The sequence below is a fragment of the Cololabis saira genome, chromosome 4 (assembly GCF_033807715.1).
Source record: "Cololabis saira isolate AMF1-May2022 chromosome 4, fColSai1.1, whole genome shotgun sequence".
Lineage (NCBI taxonomy): Eukaryota > Metazoa > Chordata > Actinopteri > Beloniformes > Belonidae > Cololabis > Cololabis saira.
In genome coordinates, this window is record NC_084590.1 from 49694452 (window position 1) to 49709493 (window position 15042).

Consider the following 15042-nt stretch of genomic DNA (forward strand, 5'->3'; position numbering starts at 1 on the left):
CCTGTTCTTGCTCCGGCGGTGGTCCTGGACGCATCGCCCCCCTGTTCTTGCTCCGGCGGTGGTCCTTGACGCATCGCCCCCTGTTCCTGCTGTAGCGGTGGTCCTGGACGCATCGCCCCCTGTTCCTGCTGTAGCGGTGGTCCTGGACGCATCGCCCCCTGTTCCTGCTCCAGCGGTGGTCCTGGACGCATCGCCCCCTGTTCCTGCTCCGGCGGTGGTCCTGGACGCATCGCCCCCTGTTCCGGCGGTGGTCCTGGACGCATCGCCCTCTGTTCCTGCTCCGGAGATGGTATCGCCCCCATCGGCCCCAGACCGACCACCTGACCCGCCTGCTACGCCCCCAGACCTCCTGACCCGCCTGCTACGCCCCCAGACCTCCTGACCCGCCCGCTACGCCCCCAGACCTCCTGACCCGCCTGCTACGCCCCAGACCTCCTGACCCGCCTGCTACGCCCCCAGACCTCCTGACCCGCCTGCTACGTCCCCAGACCGACCTCCTGACCCGCCTGCTACGCCCCGAGACCTCCTGACCCGCCTGCTACGCCCCCAGACCGACCTCCTGACCCGCCTGCTACGCCCCCAGACCGACCTCCTGACCCGCCTGCTACGCCCCCAGACCGACCTCCTGACCCGCCTGCTACGCCCCCAGAACTCCTGACCCGCCTGCTACGCCCCCAGAACTCCTGACCCGCCTGCTACGCCCCCAGACCTCCTGACCCGCCTGCTACGCCCCCAGACCTCCTGACCCGCCTGCTACGCCCCCAGACCTCCTGACCCGCCTGCTACGTCCCCAGACCTCCTGACCCGCCTGCTACGCCCCGAGACCTCCTGACCCGCCTGCTACGCCCCGAGACCTCCTGACCCGCCTGCTACGCCCCGAGACCTCCTGACCCGCCTGCTACGCCCCCAGACCTCCTGACCCGCCTGCTACGCCCCCAGACCTCCTGACCCGCCTGCTACGCCCCGAGACCTCCTGACCCGCCTGCTACGCCCCCAGACCTCCTGACCCGCCTGCTATGCCCCCAGACCTCCTGACCCGCCTGCTACGCCCCCAGACCTCCTGACCCGCCTGCTACGCCCCCAGACCTCCTGACCCGCCTGCTACGCCCCCAGACCTCCTGACCCGCCTGCTACGCCCCCAGACCTCCTGACCCGCCTGCTACGCCCCCAGACCTCCTGACCCGCCGGCTACGCCCCCAGACCTCCTGACCCGCCTGCTACGCCCCCAGACCTCCTGACCCGCCTGCTACGCCCCCAGACCTCCTGACCCGCCTGCTACGTCCCCAGACCTCCTGACCCGCCTGCTACGCCCCCAGACCTCCTGACCCGCCTGCTACGCCCCGAGGGCGGCCTCCGGAACCGTCTTGGCGGTCGGCCCGGCCCCGAGGACGGCCCCCTGAACTTTGGCCGTGCGTCGGCCTTGGACTCTGATACTCCGTTTGATGTTGTGCATTTGGGTTTTCTGTCTTTTGAGCCGTGACACAACCACTGGTGCTCGGTTGACTTTGGGCTTAAAGACTGTTCTGCTGTCAGTCCTCCAGGAATGGTTTGGTTTCAAGAGCCAGTCCTGCAAAGGATAAGTAGAGTCTCCAAGAAGGAAATACCCAGCAGTCTCTGTGTATTCCTGATGTGAGCTAGGAAGATGTTCCTCCAACTGGCTAACTCCTGTATGTATTATAATCAACCATTTGTCCTTGAGAGCTGAACTTTCAGGATCGATTCCTTGAATGCTTTGCTAAATTTGCCCCTTTTAACATTTCTTGATATTTTGATGTTAAATCCACTGTTTTTTGCCATTTTTTTACATTTAATAAATTTCAGTACCCTTTTACCTGAAGTCTCCATTAACAACAAACTTGGCACAATTAATTTTTTGGATTGTACTTGTCAAGCTTTGAGGACGATTTGTCAAAAAACTTTTGAAATTTTTATATCATATTTATTAAAAAGATAATTGCCGGGTTTCCCAGATCAGTTAAGTAGTTCTTAACAGCGAAAGACTTCTTTCAAACCTTCTTAAGGAGCCTGTGAAAGAAAATCGCGTTTCCCAGAGTTGCTCTTAGCTTAAGTATCTCTTTCATTAAGAAGGAAATGAAAGATGCTTCTGACCCGGTCTTTACAACCATCTTAGTGAACAAAGACTCACAGATCCAGCCGCGTCAGGCAAATCAATATCACACCAAACAATGAGATATTAAAACAATGCACCCCGCACAAATTTTGATCTATTTTATACTTTAGATTTATATTGTTTAGCATTCATTGGTGACAGCAAAGGGGGAAAAAAAGAAAAATAAGGAATAACAAGTGTGTTCCTGTAGCCTATATGCTTTATGCGCACAAATAAAACGATCATCATGAATATAATTTATTTGATAATTTGGCTGCTATACAGCATGTTCTCTCTGCAAATCAACCGCGTCACCGTGCGCGAAGCAGAACTGTTTTTATGAACGCATTCGTGCGTCAGCACTTCAGTCCCCTGGACGTGCTGTCGGACCGGGCTGTCCAGGCAGCCGTGACACTGATCCTCCTGCACCGTGTCCGAGCCTGAGCGCACCTACACCTATGTGATGACAGGGAAGCAGCAGCTGATGAACGGGATCCTTGATGAATCATTCATTACAGTCTCAAATATAATCAATGGTGTCGGTTTATATTAAAGAATCTTTTTGCCCAGAAGAAAAAAGAGCGAAGACAACGACCCATAACTATTTTCTTCTCTTGAAAAAACACACCTGCACCGCGGGCTTTAGGATAAAAAGACGCGAGTCGGGATGCAGCGGCATCAGAGCAGTGGAACACGTGCGAGGCGGTGCTGATCTCCGCAATTAGAAGCCCTCTATAATTGTAAAAAGAATTTCACTTTTCACGGGTTCTTTTTGGAACATAACCCCTGCGAAAAACCAGGGATTGCTGTAATTCCATGTTGCGATTTGCGAAACTCGCCTTCTCTTGGCTCTTGACCGCTCATGTTTTTGAACGCACACACACGCCCACCACGTTTCCTCCCGGTCTCTGCGTGTGGGGAAAAAAAGCCTCACTGTAGCCAGAAATAACGGAGTAACGCACCGTTTGGATCAAAAAGGGTCATTGAATTATATTTATCATCTTAATTTTTCATTATAACGCACAGGCAGCAGGGAATTAATGCGTTATGACAATACTGCTTATCTACCGGCCACCCAAACTGAAACCAAATTCTGTCTTCATTTCTGAAATCCACGATCTTCTCACATCACTCTGCACCTCATCCTCAAACATAATAATCCTTGGAGATGCCAACATCCACGTCGACAACCCCTCCTGCCCTTTTGCATCTGAATTCCTGCAACTCATCAACTCCCTCAACCTCTCACAGCATGTCCATGTCCCCACACACAGGAAGGGCCACACACTTGATTTGGTCATCGCTGACACTGCTCCGGTCAGCAATCTGGTCGCATATGAAATGGGAGTGTCCGATCACAAGGCCATTTCCTTCATCCTGCCATTTCCCTCCTCCCACACTAAACCCAAACGTCAAATTATCTTCAGAAGCTTAAAAAACATAAACCCAGACGCCCTGACTGCAGACCTCAACCATCTCTCCTCTACCACCCATTCATCAACCACTGAGTCGGTGGAATTCTACAACTCATCACTGAGCAGTCTCCTTGACACACATGCCCCACTTCAAAGCAGAACTGTCAGATTTTCCCGTTCAGCTCCATGGTTCAACAGCGAGCTACGAAAAATGAAGGCGGCTGGGCGTGTCCTCGAACGGCGTCACATTACTTCTGGACTAACGGTACACAAATTGGCCTACAGGGACCATCAAAAGGCATACTCCGAGGCCCTCAGAAAGACACGGACTGATTTCTACTCCAACATCATCAATAACAACCCTGGCAACTCAAAACAGCTCTTTTCAACCATAGACCACTTCCTAAAACCACAAACCCCCTCAAACAGAGCAGCCACAACTGAACAGTGTGACAAATTCCTAACGTTTTTCAGAGCAAAAGTTGACAATATTCGTTCCTCCCTTTCCGCCCCGCCTACTTCTTCTGCCCCAACAGCCAGCCCACAGCCTGGGCCTTCCCAGCCTCTATGCTGCTTTTCTCCCACCACGCAGCAAGAGGTTGAAGACACCATCGGCCGCATGAAGCCCTCCACCTGTTCCCTGGACCCACTTCCCACATCCCTGGTCAAACTGCACATCAAAGCCATAAGCCCCCTGATCACAGAAGCAATTAACCTCTCCCTTCAGTCCGGCCACGTTCCCCCAGCTCTGAAAACAGCCATCATCACCCCACTTCTCAAAAAACCCACCCTAGACCCAGAACTTCATGCCAACTACAGACCCATCTCCAACCTCCCGTTCCTCTCCAAGGTCCTGGAGAAAGTAGTTGCCACTCAACTACAACATCACCTGAACGGCAATAACCTGGCTGAAAAATTCCAGTCTGGTTTCCGCTCCGCCCACAGTACTGAAACAGCACTGGTCAGGGTCACCAATGACCTTCTAATGGCAGCTGATGGCGGCTCCCCCTCCCTCCTCATCCTCCTGGATCTCACAGCCGCATTTGACACCGTCGACCACTCCATCCTGCTACACCGCCTCCACTCCACCATTGGACTCCGCAATACCGCCCTGGACTGGTTCAGATCCTACCTCACAGAAAGAACCGAGTGCATCTCCTTGGGAGGCGTTAAATCCCAAACCCAGCCCATCACCTGCGGTGTCCCTCAAGGATCTGTACTCGGCCCCACCCTCTTCACCCTGTACATGCTCCCCCTCGGCAGTGTCATCAGCAGGCACGGCTTGGCCTTCCACTGCTATGCTGATGACACACAGCTTTACTTAAAACTGGACCCATCTTCTGCACAGTCAACTTCATCCACACTCACCATCTGCCTGGAGGAGATCAAGGCGTGGATGAAACAACACTTTTTACAGATCAACAGCAGCAAAACAGAAGCCATGCTCATCGGCACCCCACACCAGGTCAAGTCATCTCCCATCACATGCATCACCTTTTCTGGCCAGGATATCCCTCTGTCATCCGTCATCACCAACCTGGGTGTCAGAATGGACCCCCACCTCAACTATGAGGCCCACATCAATCACCTCCGTCAAACTTCCTTCTTCCACCTCAAAAACATCGCCAAACTCCGCCCCATATTGTCCCAGAAAGATGCAGAAAAACTGGTCCACGCCTTCGTCTCCCCCAGGCTAGACTACTGCAATGCACTTCTCATCGGGATCCCAAGCAAGAGCCTTCAAAAGCTCCAATACATACAGAACAGTGCTGCTAGGATCCTGATGAGAGTGCGCAAATATGACCACATCACTCCCATCCTCCACTCACTGCACTGGCTCCCCATCTCCTCCCGGACTGAATTCAAGATCTCCCTACTCACCTACCAATGCATCCACGGTAACGCTCCCCCTTACCTCAAGGAGCTGATTCATCCTCAGCCCCCCACCCGCACCCGCTCAGAAAACAACCACCTCCTCAAACCCACCAAAACCAAGCTAGTCACTATGGGTGACCGGGCCTTCTGCTCCGTTGCCCCTAAACTGTGGAACACCCTCCCCACCCACCTGAGAGAACCACAGACAGTTGACACTTTCAAGAGAGGACTCAAAACTCACCTTTTTAACAAAGCATATGCCAGCTTTGATAAATGATTTTTTTATCTTTTTTTTATTTTTATTTTTTATTTTTTATTTTTTTTTGTAAGCACTTTGAGATTTCCGAATGGAAAGTGCATTATAAATTTAATTCATTATTATTATTATTATTATTAGGTGGCAGTGCTGCATGTGAAAATGCGCTGATAGTGATCGGTGATCGATTTGCCTGGCATCGATTGATTTGGTTTCAGAACCGGACAGCTGCTCCAAAGAGCTTCCGAAAGAGCGAAACTAAAGAACGGTGTTAAGAAGTCATCTGGGAAACACCCATATCTTGGGGTTCTCTCTTAAGTGAAACCTTCTTTGAACCTCTCTTAAGTCCTTAAGAGAGGTCGGATCTGGGAAACCCGGCCAATACCAGTGTTAACAGTCTGTATGGGTATTTAGTAAAATTCATCAATAGCAAAAAAAACCCCGTCAGATGTTAAAAAAGTGATTTGAACGTAGAAACTTTTGGTCCTTCACATCATGTCTGGCGTACGCACATTTCTGAGGTTTTGTCCGTTGGCGACACTCACTGGTGATGCAGTGAAGTGCAGAATATGAGGAAACGTAGCGTCAACCATAAGTTCACGACCACGTGAAGGACACGACAGTCCTGGACCTGGACCAGGACCTGGATCTGGAAAGACAACAACAACAACAACAATCTCACAATCAACCACATGAACATATAAAGGTCGGAGCTCAAAGATGTAACCTGTCAATCACAATGTCAGCCTTGGTTCTGTTAGTAGAACCTCTTCTTTCTTCTTCCCTCTACAGCTGATGGAGGGATCTCTGCAAACACTCCTTTATCTGCTCTCTTCTTTCTTCCTCCTCTACAGCTGATGGAGGGATATCTGCAAACACTCCTTTATCTACTCTCTTCTTTCTTCTTCCTCTACAGCTGATGGAGGGATCTCTGCAAACACTCCTTTATCTGCTCTCTTCTTTCTTCTTCCTCTACAGCTGATGAAGGGATCTCTGCAAGCACTCCTTTATCTGCTCTCTTCTTTCTTCTTCCCTCTACAGGTGGAGATGGTTTGCATGACCAGGACGGATGAGTCGTGTCGAGTTAAAGCAGAACCAGTTTGTGAGGACAGACTCTGACTGGACCGTGATGATGATGATGATGAAGATGAAGGAGATGATGATGATGACGAAGGAGATGTACATAGTTTCTGAATTCCAGAGTTTTACAAGCTTCTCATCTATCCATTTATTTCATGTTAAGTCAAAAAGTGTTTATTGTCATCATATTATTGTAAAAGAAAAAAACAATACATCAAAATTGCGAAGGCCCTATTGTATCTGTAGGAATCTTTCTTTCTTTCTTTCTTTCTTTCTTTCTTTCTTTCTTTCTTTCTTTCTTTCTTTCTTTCTTTCTTTCTTTCTTTCGACGAAATGAGGGCCTTTTTTCCCCTAAACGTGCCCCAAATGTTGCGCCAGGCCTGGCAAAACATTTGATATTTAATGGCATTAATGGGCGTGGCCTAGTGGCTCAACAGCGCCCCCTAGAAAACTTTGTGCCTCAAGCCCCACAAAACGGTTTGATGTAGATGCACGAAAATTGGTACACACCTGTATCATGTCGCCACTTAAAGAAAAGTCTCCTGGCACCATGGCCCAAATCCAACAGGAAGTCGGTAATTTTGGCAAGATTTATGCCATTACTTCGGCCGTTAATGCGGCCCGAATTTTATGGTGTGTTATACATCAAAATGTGCGTCTCGATGCTGTGACGATGCGCATTACTTTTCTCAGTCAAGAGCATTACCGTGGCAACGATTATCTTCATCTGATTGGTCGATTTTTGATAGTTTCCAAAAGTCACCAACTTTCGCATGCAAGCCAGGCCTGGCGATCGGACTCTGTATTGAGTCCTTGACTTTCATTGGCCTGAATTAGCCCCGCCCCTTCTTCTGATTGGTTGTCCCTATTTTGTCCCTATAACTTTTGGATGGTTTGACATAGGAAGTCGTGGGTGGTGTCATTTCTGATATGCTTATGGGGGACGGTGGCCATGAGTGCGAGGGCCCGTTCATCGCTGCTTGCAGCTTTAATTTCAACTTGAGTTTCGTTCCACATTGTTCCTCAAGCGCTTCGTCCAAAGTAGTACGGAGGAGGTTTCTACTACTAATGTACTGACGGATAAATGTCTGCGCTGCCGCGGCGGAGCTGCTCGGCAAAGCAGCCGTCTCCCCCACCGAGTCACATGACTCCCCCGGTGTTTTCTTTTTAATTACATGTTTCCATTTTCCTTTTGTTGTTGTCGTGTTTTCAGCTTCGTCAGGTTTTTAAAGTTTCTCTCCGCGTCACTGATGAAGAGAGAGAGTGAAGACATCCGTGGAAATAACAGCGTTTGTTCATGAAACACAAATGAACTTGACTTGGTCAATGAATGTTCCTCAGTTTGTTCCAGTAAATATTGTAAATGTTTTCTGGATATTACGATGATAGTTAACACTTCAAAGAAAATCTAAAATCTTCAGTAAAACTTGGATCTTTTCTCTTGTTCAGTTTACTGTGGTTAATAAGTGTTTGTCTGTGATTAGTCTCAGTACCAGGAGCAGCACCGACCATCACAAGGTACTTTTTACTCTCTTGTTCACCATCAGCACAAATCTGACTTTTATTTCATTTGAGAGATCATTTCACACTTTTTATTTTATTTATTGTAATACTGACATAGATTACACTCTCATTTTACCAAACTGCACAAAACACTTGAATATGCGTCAGATATGAAGAAAGAACCCAAAAAGTTTAAGCCAACATAGATGAACTGAATTGAGTTAAAACACATCAGAATCACCTTTATTGGCCAAGTTTGAACTTTGCCCAACAAGGAATTTGACTCCAGTTATTTCACTCACTGTACCCAGATTTAAAAATAGCAAACAGTAAATAAACAAATGTGGCACTTATGAACATATATACAATTTAAAAAAACTGAAAGGTGCAGCAGTGTGATGTAGATATGATTATTGGAAGGTGCATTGTTACAGCATATGATAGTGTTACTATAATTACTGTTATTTTTAGGGCCCAAGCACTGACATTGCGAAGGCCCTATTGTATCTGTAGGAATTATTTTTCCTCGTTTTTCTTCCGGCGAAATGAGGGCCTTTTTTCCCCCTAAACGTGCCCCAAAAGTCACCAAATTTTGCACCAAGCCAGGTCTGGCAAAACATTTGATATTTAATGGCATTAATGGGCGTGGCCTAGTGGCTCAACAGCGCCCCCTAGAAAACCTTTGCCTCAAGCCCCACAAAACGGTTTCATGTAGATGCACGAAAATTGGTACACACCTGTATCATGATGTCGCCACTTAAAGAAAAGTCTCCTGGCACCATGGCCCAAATCCAACAGGAAGTCGGTAATTTTGGCAAGATTTATGCCATTACTTCGGCCGTTAATGCGGCCCGAATTTTATGGTGTGTTATACATCAAAATGTGCGTCTCGATGCTGTGACGATGCGCATTACTTTTCTCAGTCAAGAGCGTTACCGTGGCAACAATTATCTTCATCTGATTGGTCTTTGATAGTTTCACCAAAAGTTACCAAATTTTGCATGCAAGCCAGGCCTGGCGATAAATTTGATATTTCATGGTTTGCATTAATGGGCGTGGCCTAACGGCTCAACAGCGCCTCCTAGAATACTTTTCTTTACCGTAACTTTTGAATGGGTGATAAAGACGTGAGTTGTGTGATCGGACTCGGTATTGAGTCCTTGACTTTCATTGGCCTGAATTAGTCCCCCCCCCTTCTTCTGATTGGTTGTCCCTATTTTCTGTTATAACTTTTGAATGGTTTGACGTAAAGACTCGTGGGTGGTGTCATCAGACTCTGTATTGAGTCCTTCACCTTCATTGGCCTGAATTGGTCCCGCCCCTTCTTCTGATTGGTTGTCCGTATTTTCCGCTATAACTTTTGAATGGTTTGACATAGGAAGTCGTGGGTGGTGTCATTTCTGATATGCTTATGGGGGGCGGTGGCCATGAGTGCGAGGGCCCGTTCATCGCTTCTTGCAGCTTTAATTTCAACTTGAGTTTTGTTCCACATTGTTCCTCAAGCGCTTCGTCTAAAGTAGTACGGAGGAGGTTCCTACTACTAATGTAGTGATGGCTAAATGTCTGCGCTGCCGCGGCGGAGCTGCTCAGCAAAGCAGCCGTCTCCTCCACCGAGTCACATGACTCCCCCGCTGTTTTCTTTTTAATTACATGTTTCCATTTTCCTTTTGTTGTTGTCGTGTTTTCAGCTTCGTCAGGTTTTTAAAGTTTCTCTCCGCGTCACTGATGAAGAGACAGAGTGAAGGGATCCGTGGAAATAACAGCGTTTGTTCATGAAACACAAATGAACTTGACTTGGTCAATGAATGTTCCTCAGTTTGTTCCAGTAAATATTGTAAATGTTTTCTGGATATAAGTATGATTGTTAACACTTCAAAGAAAGTCAAAAATCTTCAGTAAAACTTGGATCTTTTCTCTTGTTCAGTTTACTGTGGTTAATAAGTGTTTGTCTGTGATTAATCTCAGTACCAGGAGCAGCACCGACCATCACAAGGCACTTTTTATTCTCTTGTTCACCACCAGCACAAATCTGACTTTTATTTCATGAGAGAGATCATTTCACTCTCTTTCTTTTATTTATTGTAATACTGACATAGATTACAGTCTCATTTTACCACAAACTGCACAAAACACTTGAATATGCGTCAGATATGAAGAAAGAACCCAAAAAGTTTCAGCCAACATTGATGAACTGAATTGAGTAAAAACACATCAGAATCAGAATCACCTTTATTGGCCAAGTTTGAACTTTGCCCAACAAGGAATTTGACTCCAGTTATTTTTTCCTCGTTTTTCTTCCGGCGAAATGAGGGCCCTTTTCCCCCTAAACTTACCCCAAAAGTCACCAAATTTTGCATCAAGCCAGGCCTGGTGAAAAATGTGATATTCAATGGTTTGCATTAATGGGCGTGGCCTAATGGCTCAACAGTGCCCCCTAGAAAACTTTGTGCCTCAAGCACCACAATACGGTTTGACGTACATGCACGAAAATCGGTACACACCTGTATCATGTCGCAACTTAAAGAAAAGTCTCTTGGCGCCATGGCCCGAACCCCACAGGAAGTCGGTAATTTATGCCAATTGTTTGACCGTTAATACGGCCCGAAACGTAACATGCACCCAGGTGTGTTATACATCAAAATGTGCGTCTCCATCCTTCGACGATGCACATTACTTTTCTCAGTCAAGAGCGTTACCGTGGCGACGATTATCTTCATCTGATTGGTCGATATTTGATATTCCCTATTTTCTGCCGTAACTTTTGAATGGTTTGACTTAGAGAGTCATGGTGGTGTCATCGGACTCGGGTTTGAGTCCTTGACCTTCATTGGTGATAATTACACATGCGAGGGCCCGTTCATCGCTGCTTGCAGCTTTAATTTCATTTGTTTCAGGACTGTACTTGTCTGACCTCTTTCTTTGAAAGGTTAAAACACTCTGATCAAACACTGGGGACGTCATTACATTCACCGATTTAATTGGGAGCGAATGTTCTGGTTCAGTACCGGTATTAGAAATAAAAAGATCAACACCAACCTGCTTGACTTTGTATTAAGCCATGCCAGATTAGTGGTCAAACTCAGGAGAAACTCTGCTCATTTTGAAGGGAGGATGGTGGATGTGTGGCTAAAATTTTAAATCTGTTTTGAAAAAGGATTTATATCTAATTCTGAAACATGACCCAAAATGAAATGAAAAAATGAGTTCATTGATATGTTTGTTGAAGGGAATACTTTAGTTGAAGTAACGGCAGGAGACAGGCTGATGCTCCATTTCTAATTTTGCTTCGGGATCTGCTAACAGTATTAGAATCTGCCTTTTTTCACTTTAGAAGTATTTTATAGTTTCTGCTTTGAACATGACTGTGTGCAGATGGAAATTTACTTGGAGATTTGAATGTTATATGGCTTGTTTTTTTTTTACATTACTTTGAGAAGTAATGTCTTGATTGTGACAGAGATCAAAGAATGGAATGCAAGAAAAGTTTTTAATGTAAAGTATTTTTTTCATAATAAAAGATGAAAATAAAAAAAGCGGCCGATCTCGTCTGATCTCGGAAGCTAAGCAGGGTCGGGCCTGGTTAGAACTTGGATGTTAGACCGCCTGGGAATACCAGGTGCTGTAAGCTTTTTCAACCAGCAGAGAGCGCTAGAGCTCAATCTACCCACACGTTTCAACGTGGTAACAGCGACCACTCACATGTAAAGTTCACCTTTATTGTTTCATCATAAAAAGCCAACACTCTGGCCATGCTCTTGAGTGAATCTTTGTGTGTTATTTCACAAACATGAAACATTTCATTTATAGAAAAACATTGTGTAAGTTAACTCTGAAATATAGTGAGTAGATTTCAAACAATCTCCCATTGGTCCTGGACTATATTTGCAGAGCCAGCCCAAGATCATATAGTTTGAAACGTCATTAAAAATCCCAATAATTGAATCAGAGGGTCTGCAGATAATCCAGACGTGTTGTTGTCAAAGTTCTAATGTTTTTCCATGTGTAATTTGAATATCTAGGAATTAACTGGCTTTCTGCAGTAACTGCAATCAGAAGTGATCTGATTTTCATCACAAGACACCATTATAGACAAAGAATGTAATAGATCTGAAAACACAAATATGGTTAGGTGAAATAAAAAAAAACATTCCCCAGCTGGGACTGCAGATGGATGTTTGGATCTTCATGTGACGTCCAGCCGGTGGTTAGCATGTAAGGCAAGGCAAGGCAAGTTTATTTGTATAGCACAATTCAACACAAGGTCATTCAAAGTGCTTTACATCAACATTAAAAGCAGCAAGACACAATTAAACAGTAAATAAAAAATAAAATGATAATGTGGCGAGACGTAGTGCAGAGGGGGGAAGTTGTCCAACAACGCCACCTGGGGAATTGCACCCCAGGAAATAAACTCCACTCGGTCCTGGGTCTACTATGAGATCACACAGATTCGTTACACCAGGTTTAAAAGAGGACATGAGACGGACTTCCAAAAATATATAAATAATTTTTATTTAACAATGGTTTACTAGATTTAAAATTAACATGTTCTCTGCAACCCGAGTGTCTGCTATAACCACAGTAAGTCAAGGGGGAAATAAACAAAAAAAAAAGGGGGAACAGGGCCAAGCTCAGGGAGGCGGACAGAGTAAAGAAACTTGAAACACACAACAATACTACAAACCAAACCACCACGTGCCACAACAAACTGAAGGGATGTGAGATGGGGAGTCTGCCACGCACTACCCAGCTCCTGTCCAGGGGAAAAAGAAACAAAATTAGGTGAAATGACACTCGAGGGTTGGGTTATACAAATATTTAAAATGGCCTATTCTAAAACACTCTCACACAACATTCAGACCCACATGGACACCAACATAAAGAATACAAATTAATTGTTTTAAAGTAAATACAAATACTTAAATTTACTTAAATAATAACTCAGCTATGGGTGACAACCCATAGCTAAATAAACAAAATCAGAAATGTAACCAGAATAAAACTAAACAAAATAACCAGATGCAACTAAAAAAAGAAAATAAATAAACAGAAAGAAAAATGCTTTAAACAGCTGGCCCAAGGAGGAACCGGAAAGCAGATGAATAATTAACCTAAAATAAACAAAGAAATAAACCAACAAACAAAGAAACAACACAACAATTGCGGTGGGGCTTCAGTCTGATGCTGCGTGGAGAGAAACCAGAAACAACACAATGGCGTGGAAAACAGAGTGGAAACGGAGCGTTTGCACCAAGGCTGGAGGCCGCGGAGGTTTAACTTGGATGGCCGTGATGGTCAGCAATAAGCTGTGCATCCTCGGAGCGGAGGAGGAGAGACAAAACCGCTGCAGATTCCGCAGCTACAGCAGGATAGAGCAGAGGGCAACAGCTGTTAGCATAGAGCTACTATAGCAAACAAAGATTAATAAAAAAGAGCATGCTTACTGATAAAGAGAGCTTTAAAACTCACGATCCAGTCCCAGTCTGCAAAACAGCAGAGAGGGGACACCACACTTCCTCCAGCTGCAACCCAACTGACACGGCCAACACTGAGAATAACAAAATCACGGCGGTTGTTAAACCATAATGTGCCATAACGTTGCACAACGTTGGCACACCCACACTTACCTTGCGAACGACGGCACAATAATCACACCAACACCAAGCGAACGGAGCACGCCAAACAGCCGGAGCACGAGACACAGGGCCTTTCCAGGTCAATGCCAGGGAGAGAATGCGCCCCGCAGGAACGCATTGATTAAACAGGTGATGCCAATGAAAAATCAAGCACCGGTGATGCCGATTGAGTGGGAGGGGGGGGAGCAGAGCAACACCCGGCCTGCCACACAAAGACATAAACTGGACAATGTGCTGTATGCAGTGGGAAGGATCAACAGGAAGGAAGGAAGGGATCAATAAACATTTTTTTTCCTTTATTTCTGAGATTTTTTGATAAAAAAAATACCAAAACATATTTACAAATAATAAAAAAGCATTATGTGGGTACAGTGTTAGAGAGCAGTGAGTGTGTACATTTGAGCTCTCACACACAATCCCGGCACTGCCATGGCATCTCCCTTCTGTATTTGCCACACGTGTATCTGTAGCAGTCAACACATGGCACAGTGGCATGATTGACCTTACATGTATTTATTTTTTTACCTCCAAGCAGTAAGTTAAACCCTTGTCCTGGAGTTGTGCCTCGGTTCAGGGTCGGGTTAGTGTTGGGTCAACCGAGCTTGAACCAGTCAGTTTATCACACCAGGCCAACGCAGAGTCAGAGCTCAGGGGCCGTCCCCGGGACAGAGGCTTGGGCCATTGACTGTGGCAGGGACCTTGGCTTCGGGGGGCAAAGAGTCCAGGGGGCTGGCTGAGGGGGGCAAAGAGTCCGAGGGGCCGGCTGAGGGGGGCAAAGAGTCCAAGGGGCCGGCTGAGGGGGGCCAAGAACAAGATGATGGAACAAGAACATGATGAGGTGCGTCCGGGACCACCACTGGAACAAGAACATGGTGAGGTGCGTCCGGGACCACCACTGGAACAAGAACATGGTGAGGTGCATCCGGGACCACCACTGGAACAAGAACATGGTGAGGTGCATCCGGGACCACCACTGGAACAAGAACATGGTGAGGTGCATCCGGGACCACCACTGGAACAAGAACATGGTGAGGTGCATCCGGGACCACCACTGGAACAAGAACATGGTGAGGTGCGTCCGGGACCACCACTGGAACAAGAACATGGTGAGGACAGGGTTCTCCCGGATCCCGGTCCGCCGCTGTGGGTTCCCTGGCTGCCTCTTCC